Source organism: Harpia harpyja, chromosome 5 (assembly GCF_026419915.1).
Source record: "Harpia harpyja isolate bHarHar1 chromosome 5, bHarHar1 primary haplotype, whole genome shotgun sequence".
Classification (NCBI taxonomy): Eukaryota; Metazoa; Chordata; class Aves; order Accipitriformes; family Accipitridae; genus Harpia; species Harpia harpyja.
In genome coordinates this window covers 30,216,995-30,234,900 of record NC_068944.1, presented here as the reverse complement: position 1 = coordinate 30,234,900, position 17,906 = coordinate 30,216,995, and the positions used below count along the sequence as shown (strand labels likewise).

Below are 17,906 nucleotides of genomic sequence, written 5' to 3'. Positions count from 1 at the left end.
TACTATAAATATCTTCCTTATGATATAATTATTAGAACAGGATTTTACAGTCAGGTCAATCCCGTGATGTTTCCTCTCTATTTTCCTTTTTACCCATACCTTAGCAAAGAGAATCCCACCTGTTTGCAAAACTAGGTGAATACTGAGGCGTGAAGCCTGGGTCCTCAGAAGCAGTTACTGCAATTGTCTCAGACACATTGTAAAACTGCAAATAAAAGAACAAGCAAGTTGCAGAGCTGAAGAATGTCACCCATTTCTATAGCTTTTGTCATTCTTCAGCTCCTCAACTGAGCTTTGGGCAGAAGATGTAGTTAATCAAGTTTCTCTGTGGCATATTTGTGATCCAAAGGAGTGGGATTTTTTTTTTTTTTTTTTTCAGCTTGCTGCTGCTTTTAAACTCATGGAAGAAAAAGCAAGCAGCAGGCAACAGTGGTGGTAGCAGTTCTTTGACTGCCTGGTCACAGGAGTTAAAAAAATGAGGGATTTCAATGCTGATCCCAAGACCTCTGAAAAACTGTCTTCCAAAACCAGTGCTCAAGATGCACATTCTAAGCCTTTGTTATATTATCAGATATGTGCTTTCCCACATTTTTTCCTGTGTAAGTAGGGTCTATGTGGTGGGAAGAAGGACATGTTTACTATACTTGAAATACAATTAATCAGTTCATCTATATCTTATAAAGTGTCACATATGGTTACTTACACCAGTTATGCACAAGACTGATTCTGCAGCTGTGTCAGGACTTATTTCCTATACTTGTCCATCAGCATAAGATTATATATACTGGTTCAGTCCTAAGCTTCATAGCTCGGTATCTTGCTTCCAAAAGTGGCTATAAGGAAATTCCTAGAGAAAAGCAAAAACAAGTCAAGCATATTGACATTTCACCTCAGCACAGATACCTTCAGTTCAGAAACTTGTAATGGGATGGCATAACTCATGATGTGATTGCCTTCCTTGCTTTGCAGCCCACACTATGAAAAGTTTGAGAATCCCCTGGCTTAAGAATACAGTGACTGTTTGTGAAAAATACATACTGGTAATGCTGAGAAATCATTTGTTTTTATCTCTTGCTAAGGTTGGGCAGATTATAAAAGCATGGAGAAAAGGTCAAGCAAAATATGGCTTTACCTACATACATCCTATTCTGATCATTTGCTAATGAGTGCCATTAATGTGTGGCTTTGTGGGATTTATAGTGGTGGAAGAGAAAGTTCACAAGGTTCAGTATCATAAACTTACATCATCTCATGTAATGGGTCTTCCTCCTCAAACTGTTACCTCACATCTTACAAGTCTTACATACAGCCCATAGTTTTAGGAAAAAAAACAGGAGTATAATTTACAGAGTAAAAACAAATCAACTCAGTAAATCTTGCAAAGCCATGAAAGATTCTCTTTCGATCATGTCAAAATGACGGGGACAATTGACTAGCTACAGTTTCAATCACCTAATGTCCTCAAGACCCACATTAACATTCTGAGTGTTATTAAGACAGATGTCTGTAGCTGTGTAAATTCTCTGTGATGAAAAAGTATCTGAATAAGCAGGAAATTAGTCCTGAAATGTTGTAAAATCCTGCACTGTTAATATACCCTGAGGAGCATGTTACAGCTGAGCTTTAGATGTACTTATATAAAGCTCCCTATCTTGGAGCTAATGAAGAGATACTGACAGTTTTGCTGCAGTGTCTGTGAAGTGTTTTAATGACTACAGATTAATCACTTTCTAAAGCAGCATTCCCTAGTGGTTCCCTACCCTAAAAATCATAACCCAAAACAAGCAACTGAATGCCATTAATAATTAAAAAATAAAGAAATAAAACAAGGGAAAAACAAAACAAAACCCCCAGCCCCTCACCTCTTCATGTCATGAAAGCTGGAAGCATTTATAGTCACATTTTCCACAAGAAAAAAAGCCAGAGATGACACTGGTTTTAGTGGAGCAGTCAGTTAATTGTTACGGTGAGGGTTTTAATTTTCTTCTCAATGTAAATCACAATTGAGGAAAGCATCTGCCACCTCCAATATTTCCTGTACAGTAAATTTAAATGGATTAATCACCCTGCTTGTTCTGAAGTTCTGAAGAATGACGGGCACTTGCCAATGGGCTGTGGAGTCCCTGGCTCATTGATTTTTAGCAGTCTGGGGGGAATTGGTGGGGCTATGGAATGATTTAAATAGAAATTAAAAAATAAATCATGCTCAAACATTTTTTGCCAACCCATTTCTACGCCCTATCATCAGAAACTCATTAAAATATTTTCCTGGAGACTGAGTGGGTTTGCTAGCAGACTATCAGGATAGGATTGTACTTGATCACAGTCAAATGAGGATTGTAATGTTGACTTTGCACAGGAACATTTTTACTGGTCCAACAAAATTCCTTAATGTAGTGGTTGATACAAAATGGCTCAGTCAATGTCCATTTTTCCAAATAACTTCAGTGAGTTTTGTGTTCTACCCAAAATGTGCAACCTCCCACTCTGGAGTTCCTGGAAATTTGGCAACTTGCAGAGCCCATGTGAACCGTTCATGAACAACTGTCTTGTCACATGGTGCCTTTCTCTTTCTTTACATTGCTAAATCCCATTAAAAAAGAGAGGCTGAGGGGTGAAGGGGGGGAGGGGGGCAGGGAAGACAGCTTTCAGAATCTGCCCAGTGCTCATCTTACAGGTAAACAATGCCTGTAGCTGCAATGGGGTCTTGCACAGTTCTAAATGTGAGAGAAGATGGTACAAGGAACAATCTCTCATTTAAGAAACATGCTGCACTGCTTAAGAGAAGCTCCTGATCTGCAGAAAGACAAAAAATAAGAAGCTGGGAACTAGAAAACATGTTACGATTCACTTGTAAGAAACCCTTTGCTTTTCTAAAGAGGGTACATTGTGCTTTTGTGCTTCTGGTCTTTTTTCATCATTTTTAGAAAATGACTTGTCTTTGTGTTCCTCATATTCTCACTTTTCATTTATTTTCTTTTATTTATTTATTTATTTATTTTTGCATTTCCCTACCTTACAGTGTATTTCAGAAAGTTAATATACATTTGTCCATTCATTATTTTATTAAAAAATAACTGTTCTATCAAGAGACATTTGCTAGTATTTCCATGTGGTTATTAAAGTGAAGAGGTTTTTTTCCCTGTTTTTTCTGTGCCTGAGCTAAAATTAATCATACTGAAGGGCTATAAACCATTCAAAACCAAATGCTGCCAAAACTCATCAGCTTTGCAGAACTGAAATGATGGGAGGATAAATAGTTGCTTTGGTGAGATTAGTTGTGCATCTGTACGAAAGAGAAAAAAAATCATGTAAGGTTAGGTCATAAATGTATGGCTGAAATCTCTTCTGCTTTCATTTTCTAACTGAAGGATTGATTTCAGCAGCCTGTGAAATAGCATGAAGTAAATAACTGCTTTGGCTGTACAAATTAGCTGCTTTTAAAGGTATTAATGTCTATGCAGGTGTGATAGAGAACATCTTTTGCCTAAGGATCTCAATGTGCCTCACTAATTAAGCTTCACAATAAGCCTGCAAGTTAAATAAAGAGTATGAAGCAATTTTTCCATGCACAAAGCCATACCAGATTGGAAGACACTAGTTGTTTCTGAATGTAAACCAAATTTTTTCAGAAATGCAAAGGCAATTCAACTTTTTAATGAATTTAAAATGGATGTGAGCACCTTTATGAAGTCTTAGAAATGTTGCCATGAAGAGTGTAATGACCATGGTATTCAGATTCCTATCAAAGTCCCAAGCAAAAAAACCCCATCCTTTGCAGGAACATCATTTCATCAACATCATGCTCTCAGCCGTGCTCAGATGAAACAGGGGTGATTCAGAGGAAGGACAGTGAACTGCTGCGTTTTCCTATTCCAGTGCCAACATAGGTATGCAGCTTCATATTCAGGTTGGAAGTACAGCTAAAAAAATAGATGGAACACAGAGTTTATAATTTACAACAGGGACTGAAGGGTATAAACTACTTTTATTTTTCTACTGGGTTTGTCAGTACATGGAATAAAGCAGAGAGTAACAGCCTCCATGCCAGTAGTGTATTATTTAATCCAGACAACATAAAGGCTGGACGATCAGACTATGATGATGTTTCTAAGTAATAACAAAAGATTTTTTTTTTTCCTTAGAAATCCTTTTCTAAAAAAAGTTGGGAAAATAACATCTTTTCTCTCAGTGATACATTTCGTCTGACCAACTCTTTCCTTCCAGTGGTGGACAAGCAGTGACATTTTCTTCTCAGAAGGTGTTTTGAAGTGGGATTTAAATGAGAAGAGATACAGGATTTGTCAGATAAAGGAATGGTGGGAGACTGAATGGCAAAGAAATGATTGGAGAACACACAGAAAGGGGAATGTGATTTGTCTGTCTACAAAGGTGACATGTACAAAATATCCACATGTGCTTCCCTATAGAAAGCATGGGTTTAGTGAAACAGGTAAAAATAGTCTTGCCAAAAAAAACCCCCAAAAATATCACAGCAATAACAAAACAAACAAACAAAAAACCACAACCAAGCACCACTTGCTGGGAAATTATCTGGAGAGCTAGATTTCATATGTGATCAATGTATTGACTGAATCTCATTATTCTGTAGAGTTGGTTTTGAATATGATTGCTTGCCTGTCTTCCTGCTCAGGTGTCTGTCCGGACAGGTGTATGACACACACCTACATGAATACTTGATAAGGTAAAAAATACATGCTAGTAATATGAGTCTCAATTATCTGGATTCAGGCAGCCACAGAATTTTATCCTGTTTTTGTCAGCTAGGCCTCTGTAGCTCATGACTGCCATGCCACGTACAGCTGAACCTGCCATGTGAGTAGGGATAGGTCTGAGCTCCAGGCAGCCCATTTTACCTCTTTTCACTCCAGGTCTGCAGAGGAAGATGGATCCCTCCAGACCTGAGGCAGAGAGAGCAGCAACATACAAACAACAGCTAATCGTTGAAGAGAAAGGCTGGTTGTGCTAAAGGGAGAGCTTGAGCCAGGTGAACTCTCTCATATGCATAAAATAAATATATTTATACTACTGTGTATGTATACCTGTGGTAATTCTAGGTGGGCAATAACTAAGTATGTGGTACTTATTTGTGAATTTATCACCAAGAAAGCTGGAGAGAGAAGCTGGGAGTATACAGCCATATAGCTCAGTCAGATTTTATTTAGACAAAGAGAGCAATGGGGAACAATATAAAAATCCACTGGCGGAGGGCAAGGATCTGGGAATGCTACAGGCAACATTATTAAGACAATATAACCTAAATTTTCTCTTGTTAAGTGGATTACAAAAGGATAAAAGACAGCTGCACTGGCTTTGTGAGGAAAAGATAAAAGATGTAAGGATGAAAACTAAAGGAATTGAAAAGAGGGGAAAACAAGGCTAAGGAATCTGTGCCTGGTCTCCTGATTTTTGTATTTCCTTTCACAGCACAGCTGTAGAAACTTTAAAAGCTTTGAGGCCTCAGTATCAGGGCAGGTTTCATTTTGCTCCTGGTTTTCAGGCTGTGAGAGGAAGAGGCTGTTGTCCAGCCTCTGCTGAGACCCTCAGCAAGGTCTGGCCTAGGGGGTAACAGGATCTATGGGGTAATAGGACACACCACAGCTCCTACTCACCCACTTCCCTAAAGGACTGACACCAGATGGTGCTAACCGTTTCTGTCCATGTGTGGCGGTCACCAGCTGAGGCATCCAGCATCTCTGACATCTCTCTTTCCTTGTTTCTTCTGCTCACATCAGGAAGAAGCAGCCAGGAAGGGGAGTTCCTAAGCAGAAGGTATGCATTGCTTTTGCAAAGCTATGCTGGTGTGGGTGGCACTTCTGCTTGCTTGCTTTCTAAGCTCCTCGCATGACTAATACGGTTAGGAACCATCTAACCTTTACTCTGTAGGCTCTTTGGTGCTTTGAGTGTCTTTTATTCTCTTGTTCTGCGCCTAACACTATGTATCTCCGATTTTGATGCTTCCAGTGCTTCTGTTGTAGAAATAAATAATAATAATTACAGCAATTTGTCTCCAAGAAATTACTCTTTTAAAAGTAAAATATGTGTTCATTTCAAGGAGTTTCTTGTTATACAAACATGGCACCTGTTTTAAGCTAAGAGCAGGATCACAAATGCTATGATTCAGGGAGCAGAGCAGACACTCAGGAAGTTAATAAAATGTGTTGATTGCTTTATGAAGAAGTTGCAAGCTTATGAATCCTTAACACTGTGCAATTAGTGACTACCAGTGAAAACACATCCTCCTCGGGACATCAGCAAATCCATGAATATCAATAAAGTAACAACTAAACCAATTAACAAGTGAACACAAAATCAATTACTGTGAAACAGGCTAGAACAAAACAATGTCAAATGCTAGTTTTAAAACAAGAACAGAAAAAACAAATTAGCATTTCAAATGTAAGTAGTAACAGTCTACACGTATTAATACATATAAGAATGATATATCTCATACAAAGATTTGAGTGTGTGCACAAAATACATCTAAAAATACAGCATTTAAAACAAAACCCACAACCAATCCTACCTATATACATTGGAAGATGATTGCTCTTTGATCTTCTTAGGTAGTACAAAAGATCTCAAACTTGTGGCTTAAACCAAAGAAATACTAATGAGAGGAATATAATTAGACATAGAATAAATGATTCTTTACCTTGTAAGTCTTTTAATTTTAGCTTTTCATAACAGCAGCTCAACTTACAGAGGAAGCCAGCCGTGAGAGTATATGATGTACTGCAGAGATCATAATCCTTCCTTAAAGGATAGCACGCAGAAGCTTGCTGGCTTTTTAATTTTTATAATGAGGGGTTTCACAGCAATGTCCCATGTACGCAGCATTTGGACATCTGAGTATATGATGTCACTAGCTTAACGTATATACAGTCTTGCTCTTGAGAATGATGTCAGAGGACTCATTGTCCATGGTCAAGCTGCCGTGACTTCACAGAAAGGAGTCCTCTTAGATGCCTGTTAATTAGGGAGCTATTGGAAACATTCAGAGACTCAATTCTTTGTATCAGATCTCTCCTGTTGATTACATTTCAAAGGCTAGATGGCAGCATTGTCAACTCTCATGATTTTTATCATAAGTTTCCTGATATTTGGTATTTTCCTTAAAATGCCAGCTGTCATAACAGAATACCAAGTTTCCCTGAAAATCTCAGTGTTTCTTTAAAGCTGTGGGTTTAGTTGTCTGATGGTCAGAAACATGGCTGGAGCTCAAAAAAGAGGGATGATAAAACTGGAGGGGTTGGAGTCTAAGGATGATTTTATGCAGCTGACAGCTAATAGCATAATTTAAATCACTAAATAAATCACTTAAAACACTGAATGAAATTATGAGAACAAAAGCATCCTCCAGTTCCCTTTCAGATATAAGAGGTAAAGCCCAGTGCAGGTGGAGAAAAGCATTTCCCTCTTATTCTCAGGATTAATGGTTATTTTTAGGATATCAACTAGAGACAGTCATCTTAGACTTCCAAAGAGCTTTATCAACTTATCTGTTCTTATCCTTTCTCCACTTTGCCCTATTGTCATAGTATATAAGATCCTCAAGTCAGAGATCACTTATTTTTGTATTGCTGCCAAACGCCGGATACAACTCCAATGTGAAATTAAAGAAATAATTACAATTTTAATAATGTCAAGTATTCATTAAAAAAACTATCACAACAACTTTCCAGGAGTAAATTCTTTTTATACTTGTAATCAGTTATGAAATATTCATTTGTTGTCAATCCTGTATACTGCAGTTAATTTGTCAGTAATTATATGAAGAAAGTTACTAAAATTACACAGTGTTTAAATACTTATGCTGCTATCAAACCCATATTTGGATTATGAGATATCCACTACTTAATATATTTTAGCTTTCAGTTGAATATCTCATTTAGATCACATTACCTTTATTTTTCAATTTCTTTAAATGGCATTAACCTTTCTTATACCCACATTAAATTTTTTCACTTATTTCAAATACGTGAAACTCATTACATGGTAAAATAATTCATGGTATAATTTATTGATATAAACTCTAAGTAGAACTGTTCAGCCTTGCTTAAATTTACTGTAAAAGAATAATTCTGTCCAATCTTATAGTGGAATTCTAAATAGTCTGTATTCTTTTGGGAAGTATTTTGGAATATTTTCAAACATAGTGGATTTTTGCCCCTTTTCACATTCAACTTTCAACTGCAGATTGTGTATTTCATCCTTTGCACAATTACTCTAGGATTTTGTTTTTCAGTCTTCAGTCTATAGACACCTAAAACCACTTGCAAGCAAGGTGTGGTTCCTATTATAATTTAAACATATTGTGTATTCATTTCACTAAATTCCTTTCTCATTTGTCCATGGGCTAAGCATGTACAGGTACTGAGTGTTAGAAACACTGATGTCAGTGACCTCTCTTTATGAAGAAATTAAATTGAGTAAACCTTTGGTTCTGGCCACTCTTTGTGTAATTTAAAGCAAACACTTGCTACAACTGCTATTCTTTAAAAATATACTGTATATGTTTTCTATATTGAATATGGAAAGCCAAGGGATTTGACAGTTGGCAAGGAATTTATGCTCAGAAAAAGTTTTTCTTCAGAAAATGTAGTTTCCATTATATATAAGTAAATACATAAACAAATATAATGCATATATGTAGGTATATACAAGGGTTTTAGTCTGATACAATTTTGCCCACAGATTTAGATTCTCTGTCAGGCAAATTTAAATGGCAGATTTAATTTCAAGATGTTCTGACCAAAAGCAAAATGGTTCAGTTTTTAATTGTTTACCATGCTGTTTCGAATCATCTGACAAACCAGTAAGCTGTATCACTGTATCGGTACATCACACTATGGATGCTTCTCTTCAAACTCTAACACAGTTAATACATTCCTATAGTGAAGTTTGAATTTTCTGCGGATTAAGATTTTTGGCACATTGTGAAAGACACAGTATTCTGAATGAATGCTTTGAATTCTGGAAAATGTTAGAACAATGTACAGATTCTAGGTGTAGACTTTCATAAGAAAGTAACCCTTTTCTCAATGCAGCTAAGGGGCAATAAAAATATTATAATAATAGTCAAATTGTCGAACTCATTCATAAACTATCTCCTATAAAGATAGGTGTGAACTACAAATTGTGTTCAATTACCTGGTTTAATGTAGCAGTAAAGGAAGAATTGTTTGGTTTGATTTTAACCTGCATAAAAGCACATACGCAAGGTATTAGATTTTTTTCCCGAACATGTTATTAACTTTAGCTATTTTAAAATATAAATACAAAATTAAAAAACAAAAAGAAAAAGAGAAATGTGAAAATCTAAAAACTTCTTTCAATTAAACTTAGGATCCTCTGTGCCTAACGGATTATTGGAAATGACACTTGAGCTTGTTTGTTCAACCCGTTTACGTAATTGTTCTTTAAAAGGGAAAAAAAGTGTGGCTCAGTGAAATAAAAGTGTCCTGAGCCAGATTAATCTCCATCCTCAGATAGCACTCTGGAAATCTTCCTAGAAATGTCAGATTCATCCCACCTAATGATTTCCAGCTATTGCATGCTAACACAATGTTGAGGTTACTCTGGACTCAACTTCTGGAAGACACCCAGCCTGGAGAAGGCAAACATCTCCCTTACTGCAGTCTTTTTTCCCTTCAGTGTAACAAGCACTGACCATGTGCGTGATACAGCTGAAGATATATACTACACTTAAATTGAGAGGGATTTTAGAAATTTTCATCTGCTACCTCAAATACCTCTCTGCCGAGCCAGCCACTAAATACCAGCCACCCAAACCCAAGTATGCACCAGGGAGGTGCGGGGCCAGCTGCAATACTGGGTTCAGGGAGCTGGGAGCAGGGAGCTGGCGGTGGCAGGACAGCCAGCTGGGCAGTGCCCTCACCCACATGGGATGCAGCCTCACGGTACCCCTGCAAGAAGACCAGAGCAGGTCTGGTGATGGTACCCAGGGCCACCCACAGCCCAGACCACCAGGCAGCACCATAGCCATGGGGCAGGTCCCCAGGTCAAGAGACCAGGATCAGGAGGGCACAATGATAGGAAAAGGCACAGCTGCAGAGTTGCTCAGGCAATGATCAAGTGCAAGGGTCTGAGCTTAAATGAAGCTTCTGAGCAAAAAGGGGCTGCGAGAGAGCAGGGAGGTGGTCCTTCCTCTCAGCACTACAAGACAGCTGTTTCCACACAGCCCAGGGTTACGCAGCTGCACACCTGAGAGCTGGCCTTAAGTATCAGTAGCTGAGATCAGGGCCTTGACGGTATCACGGGTATTGAAAAGCATTCAGTTCAAAAGATATACTACAATACTTGCTAATCTCTAATATCAGAATAAATAATTATTAAAAAAATCTCAGGAGCTAATGAGCTGAAGGCTATGTAATGAAATGACAAGGAGTAATAACAATAGAATTTTGGCTGATGACAGTGGACATTCAGTTAAAAGTGAATATATAAGGAAGAAATTATTACCACTTTAGCCATGTCAGTACAACCACCATACTTTTATAAAAGAGTTCACCAAGCCTGCACAGTTATCAGCCATACCTGTATGATATAATTATGTGTGATTCTCCAGAAAAGTGTTCTTTTAGTGGGTGTCATTCAGCAACAAAACTGAAGGAAAAGTGAATGAATCAGATACGTTTAGCTTCCCTACACAATAGGAAGACCTATAGGAAAGACATACACTTTTCTTTCTTGGAGGTGGAGTGTAACAAGGCCCATGTGTTGTTTAATTCAGGTAGTACACTGCACTGCCTGTGATTCTGATCACTCTTGAGACAAATACAAAGATCAGTAGAAGGCTTCTAAGAGACGAAAGGAAGAAAAGAGTATGGAGTCTGAACATCAGCATCAACTGCCTAATAGTCAGGACATTAAAAGATTTCAAGATTTTATTTTATACATTAAACCAATGGGATTTTTAAGCAGCATATAGAGATTGCTCAGGGGTTTCAGCTTCATGGCATGTGTCACTTTAGGCACCCTAGGACAAAACAATTCAGAGTATACTGCTGGGAACAACTCAGCATTGGAAGAAGAGAATGATTTTGTAACCTAACTCTCATGGCTCCCTTATAGTCTGGTTTCTTTGTGCCAGTGGCAACTTGCCTGAGTAAAAAGGATGTAAAACCCGTGGGATTTGGTCTCATTCTCCTCTGAAACTGTCATTTTCCAAACCAGTGTGAGTCATCACAATGTCTCTCAAAAACTGTTGCATTTCATATACCCCCAGGAAATGAATATTAAGACCATTATTTTTAACTATATTCTCAGGTCTCAGGAAGACATCAATTTAATTTTATGCTTTTTTCTTTCCCTCCCCCAATTTCTACTGAGCTGTCCAGGTTTTGGCTGGGATAGATTTAATTTTCTTCCGAGTAGCTGGTACCGTGTTATGTTTTAGATTCACTATGAGAAGAATGTTGATAACATACTGATGTTTTCAGTTGTTGCTAAGTAGAGTTTAGAGTAAGTCCAGGACTTTTCAGCTTCTCGTGCCCAGCCAGTGAGAAGGCTGAGGGGGCACAAGAAGTTGGGAGGGGACACAGCCAGGACAGCTGACCCAAACTGGCCAAAGGAATATTCCATACTATATGATGTCATGCCTACTATATAAACTGGGCGTAAGGCTGGCCAGGGGCCGCTGCTCAGATACTGACTGGGCATTTGTCAGAGAGTGACGAGCAATTGCATTGTGCATCACTTGTTTTGTATATTCTAATTAATTTATTATTTTTATTGTCATATTATGATTTTTATCATAATCATTATTTTTTTTTCTTTTTCTGTCCTATTAAACTGTCTTTATCTCAACCCACGAGTTTTACTTTTTTCCAATTCTCTCCCACATCCCACTGGGTGGGCGGAGTGAGGGAGCGGCTGCGTGGTGCTTAGTTGCTGGCTGGGGTTAAACCATCACATGAGCTCAGCTTCTGTTTTCCACCCATATTTTAAAATGCGAGCTTGCTTGTTTGAAGCTGAAGTGAAAAGTTTGGACAACGAAGCCCTTCTTCCTTTCTTCCTCCAACTTTCATCTAAAAGGAGAAAAAAAAAGAGATGCTGCACTTGATAAAAATCATATTTCGATGGCCTTGAACACAGAGGAGATTGCAGCATGTTATATGAAGTCGAACCATTACCCATAAATGGTCACAAATGGAGCAAAATAAGCAAACAATAGATTGATACTGAGGAGACTTGGAAATCCTGAGGGTGATCTACTGCTTGACAATGCATTAGCTCCCTGTTTGTAGTCAAACAGAGACCAGAAGTCATTTACTATTCATTTAAAGCACGTGTGGTATCTATAATTTTGGCTTTTGACTTCTATGCTCATAATATTGAGCTGATAAAAAGAAATGGCTAAGCTTAAACCATAGCTTTAGGCATGAAACAATGCCTGAAAAATTGCATTACTTTCTAAGTGTATCTAGGTTATCAAATGACAGCACTTTAATAAGTACCTAAACAAAAATTTCTCTTAAAATGTAAAAAAACCCTCGATCAGCAGTTGCTAAAGCTTTCTAAGTATTTTTTTTTTTTTTTTCCTCTTCTGACAAACATTTACTACTTCTATTGACTGCTTGGGTAAGGTCTCTCAAAGACAAGTTTTTGACTATCATTTCACTGATGCTGGAGGTGTGATCAGCTCATTTTGGAGCTTCTCATTGCTATGTTGGCACATCTGTTGAGGTGTTTCCTTTAAGAGCAGCCTTTTCCTCTGTGAAGAAAATGTTCCTTCCTTGTAAGGAGAGTCATAATTTTTCCCAAACAGACCATATCATATGAAGTTTAACAAGGCCAAGTGCCGGGTCCTGCACTTCGGTCACGGCAACCCCATGCAGCGCTACAGGCTTGGGGAAGAGGGGCTGGAAAGCTGCCTGGCAGAGAAAGACCTGGGGGTGCTGGTTGACAGCCGGCTGAATATGAGCCAGCAGTGTGCCCAGGTGGCCAAGAAGGCCAATCGCATCCTAGCCTGTATCAGGAACAGCGTGGCCAGCAGGAGCAGGGAGGTGGTTGTTCCCCTGTACTCGGCACTGGTGAGGCCGCACCTCAAGTACTGTGCTCAGTTTTGGGCCCCTCACTACAGGAAAGACATTGAGCTGCTAGAGCGTGTCCAGAGAAGGGCAACCAAGTTGGTGAGGGGCCTTGAGCACAAGTCTTATGAGGAGCGGCTGAGGGATCTGGGGCTGTTCAGTCTAGAAAAGAGGAGGCTGAGGGGAGACCTTATCGCTCTCTACAACTACCTGAAAGGGGGTTGTAGTGAGGTGGGTGTTGGTCTCTTCTGTCAGGTGGCTGGAGATAGGACAAGAGGAAATGGCCTCAAGTTGAGGCAAGGGAGATTTAGGTTAGATATTAGGAAAAATTTTTTTACTGAGCGGGTTGTCAAACATTGGAATGGGCTGCCCAGGGAAGTGGTTGAGTCACCATCCCTGGAGATATTCAAAAAGCGAGTGGACAGGGTACTCCAGGGCATGGTTAATGGTTGGACTCGATGATCTTGAAGGTCTTTTCCAACCGAAATGATTCTATGATTCTATGATATCACCCTAGTAATTTGAACATGGGACTGAAAATGGATTTGAAACCTCTTAAAATCCTACTCAGTTGACAAGTCCTTTCTATCTCAGAATCAGACAGAGATTCACTTATCTTCTTTATATAATTGATATTTTAAGAACATTTATTATAAAAATACTATTTTCCTAATTCCATGTTCAGGTGTTTATCTTCCGGTTGGATTGAAATCTCTGAATACACATATTTCTGCAGAAGAAATTAGGCATATATGCAGAGAGAAGACAAGAGCCCAGTTCCTTTTAAAAAATTGCATCAGTATGACTTTGAACTTTCCTCACATTTTCCAAAATGCTAAGAAGATAACATTTCCATGATCTACATAATACCACTTCTCACTTTAGCAGCTCTAAATAGTTCCTCTGCTTGCAGCAGTTTGAATCTCCTGATGGCTTGCTGACACATTTTTGGCCATTATTGCAGAGGCTTGATTCACTCAAGACCCTAATAAGCACTGAGGCTCTACAATGAAGAATTAAATTATCAAGCAAGCTGTCCTGGTTTCAGCTGGGATAGAGTTAATTTTCTTTCTAGTAACTGGTACAGTGTTATGTTTTGGATTCAGTAGAAGAAGAATGTTGATAACACACTGATGTTTTCAGTTGTTGCTAAGTAGTGTTTAGTCTAAAGCCAAGGATTTTTCAGCTTCTCATGCCCAGCCAGCAAGAAGGCTGGAGGGGCACAAGAAGTTGGGAGGGGACACAGCCAGGACAGCTGACCCAAACTGACCAAAGGGGTATTCCACACCATGTGACTTCATGCCCAGTATATAAACTGGGGGGAGTCAGCCTGGGGGGATCACGGCTTGGGAACTAACTGGGCATTTGTCAGAGACTGATGAGCAATTGTATTGTGCATCACTTGTTTTGTATATTCCAATCCTTTTACTATTATTGTAATTTTGTTATTATTATCATTACTAGTTTCTTCCTTTCTGTTCTTTTAAACTGTTCTTATCTCAACCCACAAGTTTTACTTTTTTTCCCAATTCTTTCCCCCATCCCACTGGATGGTGGGGAAGTGAGCGGGTGGCTGTGTGGTGCTTAGTTGCTGGCTGGGGTTAAACCATGACACAAGCTAAAGAAAATCTGCAGACAATTTGGTTCACTCTTACATTACTCCAAAAAACCAGGAGTCTGGAGCAGACCTAATTTACATTTTCCAAACTGTATGTAAATTTACCAATCAAAACAGTACAAATCACACAGGACATCATAGAATAGTTGGTCCTGGTAAAAAAGGCACCTACTTGTACATAGTAGAAAAGCTCCATGTTATGGAGATGTAATAATAGGGTAGAAAGCTGGTTCTATTTCTGTTATAAACATGTGTCATGTCAAAAAGAAGAAGATTCAATGGAGTCTGTGGGGTGTTTTGCATATCTCACATTAGACAAGTGGTAACCATATGGTATAGACTGGAAAAGAAAAGCCCTGAAAACATGCTTGCTTAATTTTTAAACCATGGCTTTACACTGAAAGAAATATTATTAGTTAAAATAATAATAATCATGGAGTTATTTTTACTATGGATTTAACTGCAGTAAATGTTTTCTCTACAAATGTGTTTGTTGTACAGAATAGCTTGGGATTTTTTTCCCCTCAATGGCAGTGTAAGTATAGAGAGAGGAATTTTTCCTCACTTGCAATCATTTTTCTTTATCATTAGTAAAGATTCTGCCTTGGGTCTTTCAAAATAGTTCTGACAAGGCAGCAGTTGCCAGAATAGAAACCGGCTTGTTACTATTTTCTGTGCTTTACTGGTTCCACATTACAATGGGAAATACTAGAAATTACTTCTTTGCTCAGAAGGTACTCTAGCTCCTTCAAATTGAACTGGGCCTAGAGAGAGAAGCCAGGTGTGTTACACAGCTTAGCCCACATCTGACCCAGTTTCAAATCATAAGATTGAGTTTCTGATCTATTAGTACCCAGTGCATAACTCTATTTATGTGGTTAAACTAAAAGGGAAGAAACATTACTAAAAAGTGTGCTGTTATTAGAACTACTAATTGTTTTATTCATAAAAATGGACGAAGGGCACTGGGGATCCTGAAACTGAGTAAGAAACTGCAGACCTAAATATACACATCCTTACATCTCAAGTAGGTCAGGTCTCACTGTAGACTTGATTTTTCTATTGGAATGAACATTAGTGAAGTGAAATATGAGGTAGGTCCTTCCCTTATGCAAGTGCAGACTAAAGAAAGAATGCAGCTCTGTACAGAACAGAGAATTTTCCCCAAGATACTTAAATTCCTTCCATGCCCTTGACCCTCCATCAGTAGAGGGCTAGGAATTCTTGAAAGTTTTTGAAGAGTGTTGAGTGGGAGTCAAATAATAGAAGTCATTGGACAGAGAGATTTAGGGAGAACTTTGGCCATCCGAAGATGGTCCCTGGTTTCTGAAGATCCATGAGGGAAGCAAGAAGGAGCCTCTTTGCTCCCACAAAGAGGAAAAGCTAAATTCCATCAATGGAAACAGCAGTGAGCATGGAGTGCTCCTCGGTGGTCTGATGCAATATGCATCTTTGTGCTCCAGCTGTGCGCTATCTTTCTGTGAGCTTTGTGCAACACGTTTAATCTGTCCTTTTGATGTTTCATTGAAAATCCCACAAGTTAAGTGGCAGCCTCCCTGGAAATTTAAATCAAAGCAGTCAATATGTTGGGGTGGAGGAAGAGTCTGAAAGTATTTTTTAAGCTCATGAAATGACACTGAACTTGATTCTTATTTTTGGGAATAGCTTTTTCTTCATAGCAATGCCAAGGTGATCTAGGAATAAGGGTTCTTAGAAGTTTACCAGCTCTTTGTTGACCAACTTTAATGTATGTTATTTTTATTGCATTAATATTTAGATAGAAAACATTGCATGTCTAAGTTATTGGTACTGGTTGAGAAGTTTCTATTTTGACAAGTATTTTGCAAATCTGATTTCATCCCACCTTAGAGCTGAAAAGGAAAATGATGATTCTTAGGTTCAATTGTTTTTTTATCTTGAAAAATATCAATTTATACAAAGCATTGTTATATGAAGTATTTTTTGACAAAAATAAAGATTTAGTGTCATTTTAAACTTTTTGACTAATACAGGTAAGATTCCAAACAAGTGTCGTGGTTTAACCCCAGCCAGCAACTAAGCAACACACAGCCGCTTACTCACTCCCCCGCCACCCAGTGGGATGGGGGAGAAAATCGGGAAAAGAAGCAAAACCCGTGGGTTGAGATAAGAACAGTTTAATAGAACAGAAAAGAAGAAACTAATAATGATAATGATAACACTAATAAAATGACAAAAGCAATAACGAAAGGATTGGAATGTACAAATGATGCGCAGTGCAGTTGCTCACCACCCGCCGACTGACACCCAGCTAGTCCCCGAGCGGTGATTCCCAGCCCCCACTTCCCAGTTCCTATACTAGATGGGACGTCACATGGTATGGAATACCCCGTTGGCCAGTTTGGGTCAGGTGCCCTGGCTGTGTCCTGTGCCAACTTCTTGTGCCCCTCCAGCTTTCTCGCTGGCTGGACATGAGAAGCTGAAAAATCCTTGACATTAGTCTAAACACTACTGAGCAACAACTGAAAACATCAGTGTTATCAACATTCTTCACATACTGAACTCAAAACATAGCACCGTACCAGCTACTAGGAAGACAGTTAACTCTATCCCAGCTGAAACTAGCACAACAAGGTTGAGTGTGACAAAAATCACCAAATCTTCAAACTGAAAAATTGAGATGTTTAATGCAAAAAAAAAAAAAAAGTAGTCTATTTTTATAGTATACAGATTTTTTTTTTTTTATATTCCAGCGGAGCTCTTTTAAGATTTATCTGATTTAGATAGGACCACAGATGCTTCATGCAGAACGACTACTGTTTACTTTTTTTATGATCTGTTGGAAGTATATTAGTAGCATAGTAACTAGAAAGGGAAACCACCAGTTCCCCATCTCCCTTTACTTCTCCAAATGTTGTGATTCAACATAGTGGACAGGTTAACATAATGGATACATTCTGATGAATTTTCTTCAATTAGCTCTACACAATTAATTTGGCATGTTCACTTACACCTGTGCTGAGTTTCTGTTTGTACCTAAGGTTATCCCAGCATAGTCTATAATAGTTCACATGACTGTTAAAGCAACCCAGTATAGTGAAGCAAGAGCCAGGGTCCATGTCTTCAGTATTAAAGACCATGAACCATGTGCACCAGCCTTCAACTAGTGCTTTGAAACCAGTTTGGGGTTTTAAGGACTCTCAGCCCGTGCCAGCTTAAATGCAGCTATCTGT

The 17,906-nt window shown here is 38.6% G+C and overlaps 1 long non-coding RNA gene across 1 annotated transcript; it reads right to left on the bottom strand.

The window, feature by feature from the left end:
- Nucleotides 1–1,949: 1,949 nt before the first annotated feature.
- LOC128142531 (uncharacterized) lies at nucleotides 1,950–6,957 on the bottom strand. Its single transcript, XR_008235443.1, has 3 exons — nucleotides 6,677–6,957; nucleotides 3,684–3,923; nucleotides 1,950–2,035 (listed from the first exon to the last, which is right to left on the bottom strand). It is a non-coding gene; the product is annotated as an uncharacterized LOC128142531 (long non-coding RNA).
- Between the last annotated feature and the right edge of the window lie 10,949 nt (nucleotides 6,958–17,906).